This window comes from Culicoides brevitarsis, chromosome 1 (assembly GCF_036172545.1).
Source record: "Culicoides brevitarsis isolate CSIRO-B50_1 chromosome 1, AGI_CSIRO_Cbre_v1, whole genome shotgun sequence".
In the NCBI taxonomy this organism is placed as follows: domain Eukaryota; kingdom Metazoa; phylum Arthropoda; class Insecta; order Diptera; family Ceratopogonidae; genus Culicoides; species Culicoides brevitarsis.
This window is the reverse complement of record NC_087085.1, coordinates 3,911,321-3,928,377: the sequence shown is the minus strand read 5'-3', so window position 1 is coordinate 3,928,377 and position 17,057 is coordinate 3,911,321.

Sequence of the window (17,057 nt, the reverse complement as noted above, 5' to 3'; positions counted from 1 at the left end):
GTCGTGTCGCGTTGGTTATGGGGAAATTATATGATATTTAAAATTAAGTGGCGATATTGTTTGAACAACAGCTGCATGAGTCAATATTTGGTATGTTAATAAACAAACAAAAGATCTCTTTTTTTAAAGAATTTTTTTTTAATGAAATTCTTTTTAAGTCTTGATAAATTTATGACGCGGCGATTCAATGAGTTTCTGTCCAAATAATTAGAATTTAATTTATGCACGTTTCGTTCGCTGGAATGAAATCAAAAAATAAATAAAAAACTAACAAATGCAGAGTAGTACAAAATGTTGATGAAAAAAAAAGAGAACATGAACGCCGCCGGTTGCTTGTTGTTGTTAAATATATACAATAATAATGTATATTTTATCTGCCTTTTTTTTTGAGCTAACGCACAGAGTTCGCCAAGAAGAAGAAGAAACAGGTTATGGACAAATAAAGAATGAAACGAGAATCACGAGTGATGATGACGATGACGGTTTCTCTCCGATTCCGTACGAAAGAGGTACGTTCAGGTACAAAGAAGATTTTTTTCGCCTTGTTTTCTGCCTTATTTTTGATGTCTTCTGTCTTGTCTTGTCCATCGCGTATATTTTTTATTTTAAATTGGATCACTAAATTTCAATTAAGATTTCAACACCAAACATTTTTTTCAATTTTAAATATACACGTTCAACTTTTTTTTTGTTCTTTTATTAACTCCCCACACTTTGGAGATTCATTTTTTTAAGACAAAGTTTCGGGCGAAGTGATTTCAAAGCTCGAATTTGGTTTTGATTGAAGCTCGAGTATAAAATATGTTTAAAAAAAAATAAAATAAAGTTGCCCATTTAAGAATTTTTGCTTGGTTTGGATTTAATAAAAATAATCTGAAAAGATTTTAAAAAAAAATTTTTTTAAAAAAAAAAATTTTTAAAATAAAAAAAATATTAAAATTTAAAATAAAATTTAAAAAAAATTACCTATGAAAAAAAAAATTAAAATTTAAATTAAAAATATATTAAAATTAAAAAAAATAAAATTTAAAAAATAAATTAAAAACTTAAAATTTTTTTAAAAAAATAAAATATATCATAAATTAAAAATTTAAATTTTTTTTTTATAAAAAAAAAAAAAACTATAAATTATTAAAAATTAAATAAATTTTAAAATAATTTAAAAACTAATTTAATTTTTTTAAATTTTTGAATGAAAATAATTAAACTTAAAATTTTTAACAATTAAAAAAATATAAATTAAAAATTATAATTAATTTAATGAAAATAAATTTAAATAAAAAAATTTAAAAAAAAAATATTTAAAATAATAAAATAATAAAATAAAAAATATTTAAATAATTAAAAAAATATTTTTTAAAAATAAAAAAAAAATTAAAAAATTTTTTAAATTAATTTTGAATAAAAAAAAATATGAAATTAATCTAAATTATTAAATTAAATTAAAAAATAAAAATAAATAAAAAATAAAATTAATTTAATTTAATTGCATTTAAATAAATTTTTAATTTTAATTAAACTTAATAATATTATTAAAAATTAAAATAAAAAAAATTAATATATTTTTTTTAATTTTAATAATTAAAAATTAAATAATTTAAAAATAAAAATAATTAATTTACAAAAAAATTTAAATTAAACGAAAATTAAATTATTTTAATAAAAATAATATTTAAAAAATTAAAAATAAATTTTAGACTTAAATATAGATAAAAATATTTAAACAAAAAAATTAAGAAATTAAAAAAATATTTAAAAAAAATTCTAAAAATTCGAGCTTCACAGAAAGACTTGGAATCTTTAATCCAGCAGCTCAAAAAAGTTTAGCATCAAAGAAAGAGCCTTTGTTGATTTTTTAAAAAATAATTTTTGTACATATTCGGAAGAAGAAGGTACACATTCATTCAAAAATTCTTCGTTCTGTTTATTTATCTTAAATAATTTTTTTAACTATTCAACGACGACGACATGACATGACATGACTGACGATCCACACACACATCAGACACAGTTATTATTACTTTTGTTATAATCTCGTCTGTTACATGTCGTTCTTTCTTTTCGAGTCTTTCTTGTGGAATCCAATCACTTCTGTTCAATTCGTTGTAATTGTTAAAAAAAATAATAAAGAAATTCTTCGATAATCCGCCCATATGTGTTTATTTAGCATTTCCAAACAAGATAATTTAATTTTCGATTTGAGGTCATTTTTTTTTTTCAATTTCCTCCGAGACACAAAAACTGACTTATCGATTAATTTTTTGAGTAAATTTCCTTTTTTTTGTAATCTTTCACGGTAGAGCAGCTTCCCATTCTTAAACAAATTTAATTTGCCAGATCTTCACATGACATGAGTTGAGTTGAGTAAGAAAGTCGTCAAAAGGTGCAGGATTTACGTTTTTTATTTCTTTTTGAGTGACACATGAAAAGGACTTTCGTCTCGTTTTTTAAATAAATTCCTTTTCGGATTTGTTTGAAGAAAAAAAAAATAAATAAAAATAATAATGAAGAAAGGAAATTAAGGTGTTTGTCTCGAGGATTATTTCTTTTGACAAACTAATTTTTTTCGTCTTTCATCGTCGCTCGTCATGTAATAATGCCGAAGAAAGGTAAATGAGACGTAATTCACACACAATTCACACAAAAAAAGTAATTTCCGAAAAATAAATATGAAAATGTGTAAAAAAAATTGTCGGTAATTTTTTTTTAAACGGCAACCTTGAAATCACAGACAAGAAAAAGTAATTGAGACTATTGTCGACGCGTCGTCTAGCGTTCAATTACCGATCGTTATTTGCAGACTGAAGTAATTTTTGAGCGACATGTGATCTGATGATGGATGTTTAATTGGTTTAAAGTAATTAAAAAATTCTTCTAAAAATTAAGTTAATTAAAATTAAAATTTTAAAATTTTAAAAAAATTATTTGTTATTTTTGCGACTTTTTAAGCCTAAAATATTTTTAAAAAAATATTATTAATTTAATAAATTTAATAAAAAAAAATCTAAAAATTCATTAGAAGATTTTTTAATGAAAAAAATAATTTTTTATTTTTAGTTTTAATTTCGTTCAATAATTTTAAATTTAATAATAATTTTATATTTTAAAGTTTTTAAAATAAAATATTTTTTTTATTTATTTTAAATTAAATTTAATATTTTTTTTAATTTTAAAATTAAATATTTTTATTTAAAAATAAAATTAATTTTTTAAAAAAATTTTTCATTTAATAATTTTAATTTAAAATTAATTTTTTTTAATTTATTTAAATTAAATTACAAAAAAAGTAAATTAAATTAAAATATTTATTATTTTTTACAATTTTAAAAAATTTGATTATTTAAAAAAAATTATTGAATTTAAATTAAATTATAAAAAAACATAAAATTAAATTAAAATATTTATTTTTTCAATTTAAAAAAAATTTAAATTAATTTATTAAATTAAATAAAAAATAAAATAACTTTAAAAAAAAAATTATACTAAATAAATAAATTTTTAAAAATATTTAAATATTTTTTTGTAAAAAAAAAATTATCCAAAACTTTTTTTTTTTTTTTTCATGCAAAATAATTTTAAATTAAATTCATGACATTTAACTTCTCCCTTCCAATGAACCAAATGCAAATTCAAAAAAAAAAATGTCAAATTCTCCAAAATCACGCAAGAATGTTAAATTTTTCCGCATTACATTTAAATTTTCACACATTAACATAATTTACACTTTTTGGTATGAATTTCGCCGAAAAGGGCAAAAAGCAACTTTATTTTTTTTTTGCAAGTCGTTCGGCTACCGAATATTTTATGTCGACACATGTATAACATTCAATAAATATGTTAACAATAGAAATTTAAATACAATGGTCTTCGTCACCTTTTCTCGCATCTTTTGGTCGCGAGAAGCATTTTGCACTCGGAAATCCGTGAAAATCGAACAGACAAAAGATTTCAGCAAAAAAAGCATCATCATTCATTGTTGCATGCAATTGGGCCCGAAAGAAGACAAGATGTTTCTTTATTTCATTTCTTTTGAGACCTCAACTTGCATTCAATATCATTGCCAAGCAGCACAGAAAAAAAAGATAAATAATACTTGGAATTTTTTTGTTGCAAACTAAACTGGCCACAATAACAACAGCAGCAGCAATATTACACAACACAATAATGCATCAACAAGGCGGGCAATAATTTTTGCCTTTTTTTCGCTCCTTCTCTGTACTTTTTAACGTGAGTATAATACACTCTCTCGACTCACAATTTATATGTAATACTTTTTTTACACGTGTTTTTGCTCGTTCGTTGCATAAAAAGACACACAGACAATCAGACTCGCTTTTATGAACGTTGCCTGTCATTCCAATTGAATGCATGAAGAGAAAAACAGAAGCTCAAAACCTCAAGAAGGCACAGAAAAAAAGATGGAATTTATTCAACTACCACACAGAATATCATTGGCGATTGAAAAAAAAAGTTTATAGAAAGTTGTCGTCAAGAAGAAAGAAAAATGATGGAATTGCATTTCGAGCTTTGAACTCAGATCTCAACTCGATTCGAATGATCTTTACGATCTTTCAAGATCTTTTGTGCATAAGATCGATCTTAAAGGATCTGATCTATAAGATCTTCTTAACCACGTGATTTGATCTTTCTCGAGATCTATTCGATTTATGTCGAGTTCGAATAAGAAATTAATTTCAAATCTTGAATTGATCATCTTGATCAACAAAATTTTTGAACCACGTGACTTTATGAGATCTTTTCAACCATCTTTGATTTGTGATCTTTCTCGAAATCTATTAAAAGTTTTGTTTTTACTTTTTTCGAGATCAGGTTTGAATTAAATTTCGAGTTCTTAAATTTTAATAACTCCATCTTTTTAAAAATTTATGAATTTTTAAAAAATTTTTAACCACGTGACTTTTCAACATCGTTCAAACGAGATCAATTTCAAATTCGATTCGATTCATTTTGAGATCAGATTTGAAATAAATTTTGAAATCTTAAATTAATAACTTATATTTTCTAAAATTTATGGATTTTTGAAAAATTTTTAAACCACATGACTTATAGAGATCTTTTTAACCACGTGACATGATCTTTCTCAAGATATATTTCAAATTTCGTTTTGATTCATTTCGAGATCAGATTTGAACTAATGATCTATTTCGAATATCTTAAGTTTTTAACCTTAACTTTTATGTACGTGATCATTAGATCCTTTAAACCACGTGGTTTTGAAAAAAAAAACTTTTTAAGATCCTTCAAACCACGTGACTTTATAAGATCCTTTAAAAAATAAGATTTTTGAGATGTTTGAGTTTTCTTAAATCTCTTCGATCATTTTGAAAGATCTTTTGATCTTCATTACAGATCTAAAAAGATCAAGATCAAACCACGTGACCAATTAAACGTCAATTTCTCCATTTTTCCACGAAATGCGTTAAAAAATGCACAAAAAAAGTTTGGAGTTAACTCGATGTGATGTGCTAAAGGATGTGTCGCAGCGCAAAAAAAAAAGAGTTTCAACTTTTTTACGGGGATAATAAAATAAATAACTACAAAAAGGCAAGAAAAACGACAACAAGGCATGGAGAGTCGAGTAAGAAAGAAACACAATTTCATTTATTTAATTTCATATATTGTGACAACTGCGTAAATGTTATTTGTAAAATTGCCATGTAACTGCCACAAATGCCCTCACACACAAAACCAAGCAAGAAAAAAAAATAATGTCACCACAATCATTTCAACTACCCAGACGACGTAGTGACAGTAGAATGCGTGTATACATATTTTTATGCTTTTTTCTCTCTCTCGTCGTTCAAGAGTGTACCTATCTACATAAATGGTCATTTGCATATAAATGTATATTTTTTTGCTGCTAAGAAGAATCAAGGCAACAGAACGCCAGTTTCTGTCTTATTTTGTTGTCTGCTGCCTATTTTTATTCTATATATTTTTTTATTTTTTTATGTATGACGATAAAAAAAACGAAAATAAATGTAATGTATGTTAAAAAAGGGAAACTTTATATTCCTTGTTTGTTTTGTTCGTAATTTAAATTGACATTTTAAGGTTCTTTGCAAGCTATTTATTGAAAAAAAAGCGAAACACCTTAAAATGGCCTTCTTGCATGCACGCAAAAGAGCCCTCAAGTACCGAATTCGAGCTATTTTTCATGCTATTAACAATAATTAACGATAGAATTTCTGCGAATCTTACGGAACATGAAACTAACGCATAAAAGTAGAACATCACCGGAAAACGAGAACCGAGTTGTCGGAGAATTGACTATAAATAGTATCTACATGTATAATAAGGAGGTAATAAGATGAATAAAGGCACAAATGCCATCACGCAAGTAAGTAATTAAATTTCGATTAAAGACATTATTATTATTTTTATTATATTGTGCATATGTAGCATCTTCTTGTTTTATTTGTTTGTTTATTTATTTGCTTTTATATTACATGTATTTATACAAATGCTCAGCAAATGCAATGCGATGCACATTTTTTCTCGATTAAACGCACATGCATGCGTTTTTAAAAATAATAAAAAAAAAAAAATAAATAGATAAATAAATGTAGGTTCTTTTTATTTTAAGGTCGAATGAAAATAATTTAATGTTAAAAAAAAATAAAAAAATTAAATTTTATAATATAAAAAAAAATAAAAAAATTAAAAATAAATGTTAAAATAAATAAAATTATTTTTTAAAAAATGCTATAACATTTATAAAATTAATTATTTATTAATTAATTAATTATTTTTATGTTTTTATTTTTAATAAAGTAATTTAATTTTTTTATGATTATAAATTATATTTTTCTTCAATAACAAAAATTATTTTCATTTAAAATATTTAATTTTTCTTTTAACATTAATTTTTTTATTTTTTACTTTTTAAAAATTTTTTTTTTTAAATTCATTTTAATTTTAATTTATAATATTAAATTAATTTAAAAAAATATTTTTATTAAATTTTCAAAAATTAATTAATAATTTTAAAAAAATAAACAAAATATTTTATAATAATAAAATTTAATTTTATAAATTTTATGTTTATTTTTTTCTATAATTTTTAATTAATTTTTTCTTTAATAAAAAAAGCTTATTTTTTTAATTAATAAATTTTATATTTTTAATTTTTACAAAATTTTCAAAATGAACAATAAAAAAATATTTTAATTTTATTAATTAATTTTAAATTAAAAAAAAATTTTATTTTAATAAAATTTATTTTAAATTTTTATTTTTTTAATTTAAAAAATATTTTATTTTATTTCCCAAAAAAAAAATTTATTTTTTTAAATTTTTTTTTAAAATGAAAATTTTGTCAAAAACATAAAAATTTTGAAAATAATTAATAAAAAAAAAAAAATAAAAATTTAATTTGATTAATTAAAATATTTATTTTTTTTATTAAAATATTGAAACGACCTTAAAATTTTATTTATTTAATTTTTTTTTTTCAAAAATAAGTAAATAAAATAATAATAATTTAAAAATATATATGTTGCAATAATTACAGTTCCAGATTAAATAACTCGCAAGTTAACAATAATAATTTTTAAATAAAATAAAAACAAGTTCGTTAACATTATTACTTCTTTTGCCATGCACTTTTTATTTCATTTCAGTGAATGACTTGTCGACGAAAAAAATGCAAGTTCCAGCGATGAATGACAAGGTATAAATTATTATTATTATTTATTTCTTTTATGCCCATTGTAGGTTCAAATGCGAGCGAGATAATTGCACGTGAAACGAAAAAACCACAAAGAAAAGCTTTAAAAGATTTTTTTGAGGCGATGACCATGAAAATTGTCACAGATCTAATTAAATTTAATTAAAATCTATTTAATAGGCTTTTAATGATATAATTAGAGCGATTCTTTTGATCATTATTATATAATTTATTGTAAATTGGCCATTTTGAATTCATGACGACAAAAAAAAGCTATGACAATGTAAATGAAATAATGTAATCCTTGATGCAAATCTTGTTAAATGTAGTTTGTTAGTGACTTGACTACCAATAAATTCGCTTTGCAGTTCAAAAGAAACCAAAAAAAAATGAGATGCAAGATAACGAAGGTAATACTTTGATGATGATACTATCGAACGAACGTGAATTGAACGGGATTCGCTTGTTTTGAATATTATATTATTTATAAAAATTTTTATGTTTTTTGCGCTCGTAATTGATGCAAAAAAAGAGGAGAAAAAATGTAGTGCAGTTATGTCAAAAGAAGAAAAAAAGTTAAATCATTTCCATTCTTTTTGTTTGTTTGTTAGTTGTTTGAATATTTTTTTTTTATTTACTTCTTACAAATTTCAACATTATATTATGTACTAATGAAGAGGAATTTGTTGCATTTTTATGCAGTTAACGTTAAGACAAGGCAAATTTTTTAACTAAAAGTTTTTTGTTGTAACTTCTTTTGAAAGAATTTTTAATAATTTATCAAAGAAAAAATTTTTTATTAAGTTTAGTCAATTTTTACATTAAAAAAAATAATTTATTTTATTTTCTATTCAATATTTTATTTTTTTTAATTTTTAAAAAAATAATTAAACGGCATAAAAATTAAAAAAAATAAATTAAAATAAAAAAAAAACATTTTTTTAATTATAATAATTATTTTTTAAATATTCTTAAAAATATTTATTCTTATATTAATTAATATAAATTTTTTTATTATTTTTTTATAAAATGTATAAATTTTTAATATTCACATAAATTAATAATATTTAAATTAAATTTTTTATAAATTTTTTTAAATTATTTTTTAATTCTTTAATTTATTTTTTTAAATTTTTATTTATTAATCACAAATTAAATAAAATTAAAATTATAAAAAAAATAAATTATTATTAATATTTAAAAATTAATTAATATTTAATTATTTTTAATTATTTTGTCAATATTTTTATTAATTTTATTTATTTTATTTTAATTAATTATTATTGATTTTTTTTATTTCACTAATTTTTTTAATTTAAATTTTTTTATCAATTTTATTTATTTTTATTTGTATTTGAACTCAAAAAAATATAATTTAATTTTTTTATTAATTAATAATTTCAATTATTTTTTTATTTTTTAATAAATAAATTTTTAAATTAATTTTAATTTAAATTTAATTTATTTATTTTAAAATTTAATTAATTTTATTTAAAAAAATTTATTGGAAAATAATTTTTTAACAGAAATTGGATCAAAAATTAAATAATTTCACAACAAATTCACGAACAAAATTTTTTATATTTAAATTATAAATAATTCCCTTTCAAATAAAAATTCTCAATGGAATAAAAATATTCAACATTTTCACCTATGATAACATTTATTTATCTAATTTCAAAAGTTACCCAGATGTTATTTTCCATTGCCCATAATATTACACAAAAATATATTTTTACAACTTAAAATAAATAATAAAACTGCATTCATCCATTTCCAACACCGAAAAACAACAAAAAGTTGTAAAAATAATATGATAATAAATACACGTAAAAAACACATTTTCCTCTCTTTCTGTAAGTAGAGTAAACAACATTTCTCGCACATAGATGATACTTTCATGCAAACATGATATTTTAACTTTTTTTTCGAAACTAATTTCAATAATTATATTTTTTATTATAATTTTATTTTATTTTATTCGGCAAACCAACAATGCGTGCCGCGCCGTCGAATGAACCACAATACGGCACAAATTTTGTATGCTCCATATCATCATTATTATTATTATTTTTTATAAATAAATGTTCTGAAAACAACAAATGTTATTTTATTTTTATTTTTTTGGCCGAAAAAAAAATTTGTGTTTTGCTGCAAAATGAATCAGGTTAACATAATTTACGAATAAAAACAATTTTTCATTGTAAATATTTTTTTCTGCAGCGGAAAGAGAGAGAATATATAATAATAATTGAATGTAAACAAGAATTTTGCGGATTAAGGTGATACTTTATAATTTTTATAGCGCCTTATATTGACGATATTATTTTATTAAATATTTATTATTTTTAATGCAAGTTCAATATTTCAAACATAAATCTTTATTTTTTTGTTCAGGTTTGGTCCGAAAAAAATGTTTAATATGAAAAATGGTCACAATTTTTTAAAAATTTTATTACAATGTTTTGTTGGTAAGAAAGAACGATAAAAAAACCCAACATGATACAAGAAAATAATAATAATATTTAATATAAAATAAATAGTTGAACAAATTTTAAATCACCGTTCATTTATTGTCTGTTTGAGGTTCGTGTCTTATTGCCTTTTATCGGATTTGCTACACTTTCTCTGTGCGATTGTGATGATCCACAAGCGAAGAATCATTTTGTGCCACTTTTTGATCTTCTTCTTCTTTTTCTACGGTTTCTTTGCGTTTTTTTTTTGACATTTTGTATCATTACGTATTTTTTTTTAATTTTTTTTAATGAGCAAAAATTAATGTAGAAAGTCGTCGTTTGATGAAGAGCCCAATGCACATTTCAAAATGTCTATCATTGAGTTTTTGGAAATTTTTGACTTAATTCACATTCAGAGTTGTCATCTAAATTCATATTTTTTATATTTGACCCAGTTGACATTCTGAATTTTAATTTAATGCTTTTTTAAATTTTTATCCCAATGCACATTTTAAAACTTATTTTTCTGAAATATTTGAAAAAAAAATTAAATAAAATTTATATTTTAAAATATTTAATAAATTTTCATTATAGTTAAAAAACTTTTATAACTTCTTGCATATTTTAATTATTTGGCCCAATGCACATTTTAAAAATTCTATTATTAAATTAAAGGAAATTTTTGACCCAATGCACATTCAGAACTTTCATCTAAAGTTGTATTTTTAATAATTGACCCAGTTAACATACGTACATTTAATTTAATAAATTTTTTAAATTTTACCCCAATGCACAATTTTAAACTTATTTTCAGAAATTAAAAAAAAATAAAATTTATATTTTACAATTTTTATTAAAATTAAAATTTTTCAAATTTGCAAATTTTTAATTTTTTTCCCAATGCACATTTTGAATATTTGACCCAATGTACATTTAAAAATTTTTCCCGAAGCAAATTTTACAATATTATTAATTTTTTGAAAAATTTTAAATAAAAATTTCCATTGGGTCAAATATTTAAAATATGCATTGGGACAAAAATTTTAAAAAAATTTAGACAGACCTTAAAACTTAAATTTCTTATTTTAATGCATTTTAAAATTTTTGCATGTTGATTCGGTCAAAAAAAATATAAAACCGCAATTCAAACCACAAGAATGAAATAGACCAACAACTTTGTAAATTTACGAACATCTTCTTCTCTCCATATGAAGTGTTGCTTGATTTATTTGAATTTTTTTATAAATATGAAAAATTCCAATAATCATCGCATCGCAGACATAAAAACATGCAGACGAGTCAAGTTACTGAAATTGATTATCAATCATGTGTGAATTACTCTCGACTTGACATCGACTACCTTTTGAACGGTTTAAACGTAAAAAAAGTGACATTTTCAGAGTTGTTGACCTGTTGTTGTTAATACAAGCCGATAATTACCGACATACAAAAAAGTTGTTAAAAAATTAATAATACCAATTATTATTTCATTGAATCCGATATCCATCGATCGCTTCGATTGATCGTTTGATGCTGGCTTGAACGAAAAAAAAAATTAAAATAAAAAAAGAAGAAAAATAAAATTGATGACTTTTATATACAAATAAAACACAAAGTAATGAAAAATAGTGAGAGAGATTGAGAGAATAGGTGCTGGAGGCATACTGTGTGCCAGCAAGAAATTTTTCATTGTAACTTATGTTCTCGTTCTTGACCTTTCTTTTGTGTTTAGCGTTCCTTTTATTCATGTTTGATTTCTAATTTAATTCAAGAAATATTTTTTTTTGTGTTCGATAAATTTTATTTGAATATTAAATAAAATATTAACAGAAATTAATCTTTTTTTTTTTGAAAAAAATTCGAAGGAAGGTTATTCGATCAATTTTTGGTTTCCGAAACGCCTTTTTTCTCACATGCGGGTCTTTTAACTATTTTTTGTCAAAAATCAACGTCTTTAAGAAAAAAAAATCTTCTAAAAAGTTAATCCTTTAAAATCCTTTTAAATCTCGTATTTCAGCATCCAATTCCGTCTTTTGTTTTATTTTTGCCACTTCTACCGCATTTTTCGGTTTTTTGCTTTGTTCCGCTTTTCATCACAAAAGAATGCATTTACTCAGCAGGTAGACGTTAAAAAGTTTGAAGAGACACCGCTCAAACTTCATCTTGTCTCAAAAAATTTTGTAAATTTACGTAAATGACTTGCAAATTCATTTTTTTCTTTTTTTGTAAAAAAAATAATGAAAAAAAAAATGAAAAGTAGGTAAATTTTACGGATATTCTTTGTTAAAAATTATTAGTTTATAATAACTTTTTCTTTCTTTTTTTAGACATTAGTCGTGCGTGGCTTGTGCATTTCTTTTGAAGATGTTACAAAAAAAAATGCATTGTCAGAAAATGAGAATTAAATGTGCGTTTTTAGCATGAAATATGGTTGATTAATGAAAGAAAAGTTGACTTAGGATCTATTGGCAGATGTTAAGCGTTTGAAGAGTGAAATTTCTGCTTATTTTAGAAAAAAATTTAAAAGGCAGTGAGATGAATAGTTTTTTTAAAAGATTTTTTAATTGAATTAATTCAAGATTTTCTGAAGATTTTTTTTTTTTTTATTTCCCAATTTTTTTTTAAAGAAATAATAATTTTTAATTATTTTCTAATTTTTTTTCTTAAATTTTTATATTGAGAAATATTTTATGAAATATTGTAAAAGTATAAAATTTAGTTAACTTTAATTTTAAACTTCACTTTTAAAAAATCTATTTTACAAATAGATTTAAAATCAAATTTAAATAATTTTTATTTTTTTTTAATTAATTAATTTAAAAAAAATTAAATTTTATTCAAAATTTTTTTAAAATTTAAATATGGAAAAAATATTTTTTTAAATAAAATTAATTAAAATTAAAAAATTAGTTAAATTAATTTAATTCAAAAAAAAAATTTTTTCCATACAAACAACTTTTTCCGAACAAATTTTAAGTTTGAATGAAATTTAAATTTTTTTTTTAAATTAATGTTTCAGTATTTTATGATTTTATAAAAAATTACAAAACAAATAAAAATTTATAAAAATAGATTTAAAATCTAATTTAAATAATTTTTATTAATTAATTTAAAAAAAAAAATTTAAAATTAAAAAAATAATTAAATACAAAAAATATTTTTTAAATAAAATTAATTTTATTAATTAAAAATAAAAAAAAATTAAAAAATTTAATTTTATTAAAATTTTTTTTCCATAATTAATTATTTTTTTAAAGTTTGAATAAAAATTTAATTTTGTTGAATTTTATTTAAAATGTTTCAAAATTTCATGATTTTAAAAAATTAAAAAAAAAATAAAATTTTTAAAATTAAAAAAAATAAATTTTATTCATGTTTAAAAATAAAAAAAAAAAATAAAATTAATTTTAAAAAATTAAAATTAAAAAAAAATTATTAATTATGGAAAAAATTTTTTTTAATAAAATTAAAATTAAATTTAAAATAAAAATTTCATTAAAAAAAATATTTTTTCCATAATTATTTTCTTTTTAAGTTTAAATAAAATTTCAATTTTTTTTAAATAAAGTATAAGTATTTAAAAATTTTTTTAAAGATTTATAAAAAAAATTAAAAATTAAAAAAAATCAATATCCGGCAAAGAAAATTAATAATTTCAAAAATTACCGACAATGACACTTGCTTTGCACTTGTTAAAAATTAAAAAAAAAAACAATTCACTTGTAATAATCGTCTCATTATTTCCTCTCTCGAGAAAGTATTCAATTTCACCTAAAATATCCGCAGAAAAAAAGTGATATTTCCTGCAAAAGTTTTCAATCGACGAAAACGACGCGAAACAAGAGCAAAAGTGACTAAACAAAAGTCAATTTGTGCTTGACCCAGTCCCACAATTTTTAATTTTATATCATTACACGCAAATATTTTTTGCTTTTTCTCTCGCTCGATGTCTGTTAAAAATAATGATACTCAAAGTCGAGTCATTATAATGACCGTTGGTCTGTTACAAACTTTTGCCTTTATTGAATAAAATGGGTCAGAAATGTATGCAGATGACAGCTGTTTTGTTGCGCTTTTTTTTCTTTGCTGCAAGTCTCGTCTCGGACTGAGGAGAATCACTCTCGCATTGAAACAAATTATGTTTACCTTCCTTTATTAAATAATAATTTATAATTGATGTTCCGCTTGTTTGTTTCTTTGAACAGACGTTGACCATCGTATGCCAATAAATAAAATCAACAACTGAAGATAATTTGAATATTTCTAAATAAAGACAACACGATGCGTCGCAGTTGTGAAAGCGATTCGACACTGATTATGATTTCCTCTGCGAGCTGAGCTGGGAATTTGAGCGCAACAATAAAAATCTTTTTTTTTTGCCATTTGAAAGAAAAAGAAGAAATTTTTCGTTAAACGTCACGAATGAGTCGCACACTTTGCTGTATATAACACGCATAATATGCGGATGTGCGTGCTGCCTCAGTTAAGAGAACAAAACAATCGTTTGTTTTTCGTTGTACGACGGAATTTTATTGATGGGAAGATTGAGGAGATATACCTACGAATTATTGTAACAAACAAGTAATTCATCTCACAAAAAGTAAATAAACAATTTTTTTTCTTACTTTTTGAAAAAAAAAATTTAAAGAAGGTTTGATGTCTTTCTGTGATTTTCATTTAAAATGTGCATTGGGTCAAAAATTTTAAAATTTTTATTGGGAAAAAATTTTTTAGCAGTTTTGAGTTAAAAAATGATTAAAAATGATAAATTAGAGCCCTTCTGATAAATTTTTATCCATTTGGAGCAAGATTTGACAAAAATTGCTTTGACACAGTTTTTGACACAGTTTTTTTGCTCTTGATTTAGTTTTTAAAACAAAACTATGTCAAAGGAAAAAATTTTTTTCAGTTTCAATTTTTTGGCAGTTTTGAGTTATAAAATGATTAAAAATGATAAATTAGAGCCCCCTGATTTTTTATCCATTTGGAGCAATTTTTAAAAATTGCTTTGACACAGTCACATTTTTTTGAGCTTGATTTAGTTTTTAAGATTTTTTTTCAAAAATTGCCATTGAGCGAGTTTTGACACAAATTTTTGACACAGTTTTTTTGCTCTTGATTTAGTTTTTAAAAAAAAACTATGTCAAAGAAAAAATTTTTTTTCAGTTTCAATTTTTTAGCAGTTTTGAGTTATAAAATGATTAAAAATGATAAATTAGAGCCCCCTGATGAATTTTTATCCATTTGGAGCAAGATTTGACAAAAATTGCTTTGACACAGTTTTTGACACAGTTTTTTTGCTCTTGATTTAGTTTTTAAAACAAAACTATGTCAAAGAAAAATTTTTTTTCAGTTTCAATTTTTTAGCAGTTTTGAGTTAAAAAATGATTAAAAATGATAAATTAGAGCCCTCTGACAAATTTTTATCCATTTGGAGCAAGATTTGACAAAAATTGCTTTGACACAGTTTTTGACACAGTTTTTTTGCTCTTGATTTAGTTTTTAAAACAAAACTATGTCAAAGAAAAATTTTTTTTTCAGTTTCAATTTTTTAGCAGTTTTGAGTTAAAAAATGATTAAAAATGATAAATTAGAGCCCTCTGATAAATTTTTATCCATTTGGAGCAAGATTTGACAAAAATTGCTTTGACACAGTTTTTGACACAGTTTTTTTGCTCTTGATTTAGTTTTTAAAACAAAACTATGTCAAAGAAAAAATTTTTTTTCAGTTTCAATTTTTTAGCAGTTTTGAGTTAAAAAATGATTAAAAATGATAAATTAGAGCCCTCTGATAAATTTTTATCCATTTGGAGCAAGATTTGACAAAAATTGCTTTGACACAGTTTTTGACACAGTTTTTTTGCTCTTGATTTAGTTTTTAAAACAAAACTATGTCAAAGAAAAATTTTTTTTTCAGTTTCAATTTTTTAGCAGTTTTGAGTTATAAAATGATTAAAAATGATAAATTAGAGCCCTCTGATAAATTTTTATCCATTTGGAGCAAGATTTGACAAAAATTGCTTTGACACAGTTTTTGACACAGTTTTTTTGCTCTTGATTTAGTTTTTAAAACAAAACTATGTCAAAGAAAAATTTTTTTTCAGTTTCAATTTTTTAGCAGTTTTGAGTTAAAAAATGATTAAAAATGATAAATTAGAGCCCCCTGATAAATTTTTATCCATTTGGAGCAAGATTTGACAAAAATTGCTTTGACACAGTTTTTGACACAGTTTTTTTGCTCTTGATTTAGTTTTTAAAACAAAACTATGTCAAAGGAAAAATTTTTTTTCAGTTTCAATTTTTTAGCAGTTTTGAGTTAAAAAATGATTAAAAATGATAAATTAGAGCCCCCTGATAAATTTTTATCCATTTGGAGCAAGATTTGACAAAAATTGCTTTGACACAGTTTTTGACACAGTTTTTTTGCTCTTGATTTAGTTTTTAAAACAAAACTATGTCAAAGGAAAAATTTTTTTTCAGTTTCAATTTTTTAGCAGTTTTGAGTTAAAAAATGATTAAAAATGATAAATTAGAGCCCCCTGATAAATTTTTATCCATTTAGAGCGAGATTTGACAAAAATTGCTTTGACACAGTTTTTGACACAGTTTTTTTGCTCTTGATTTAGTTTTTCAAACAAAACTATGTCAAAGAAAAAATTTTTTTTCAGTTTCAATTTTTTAGCAGTTTTGAGTTAAAAAATGATTAAAAATGATAAATTAGAGCCCCCTGATAAATTTTTATCCATTTGGAGCAAGATTTGACAAAAATTGCTTTGACACAGTTTTTGACACAGTTTTTTTGCTCTTGATTTAGTTTTTAAAACAAAACTATGTCAAAGGAAAAATTTTTTTTCAGTTTCAATTTTTTAGCAGTTTTGAGTTAAAAAATGATTAAAAATGATAAATTAGAG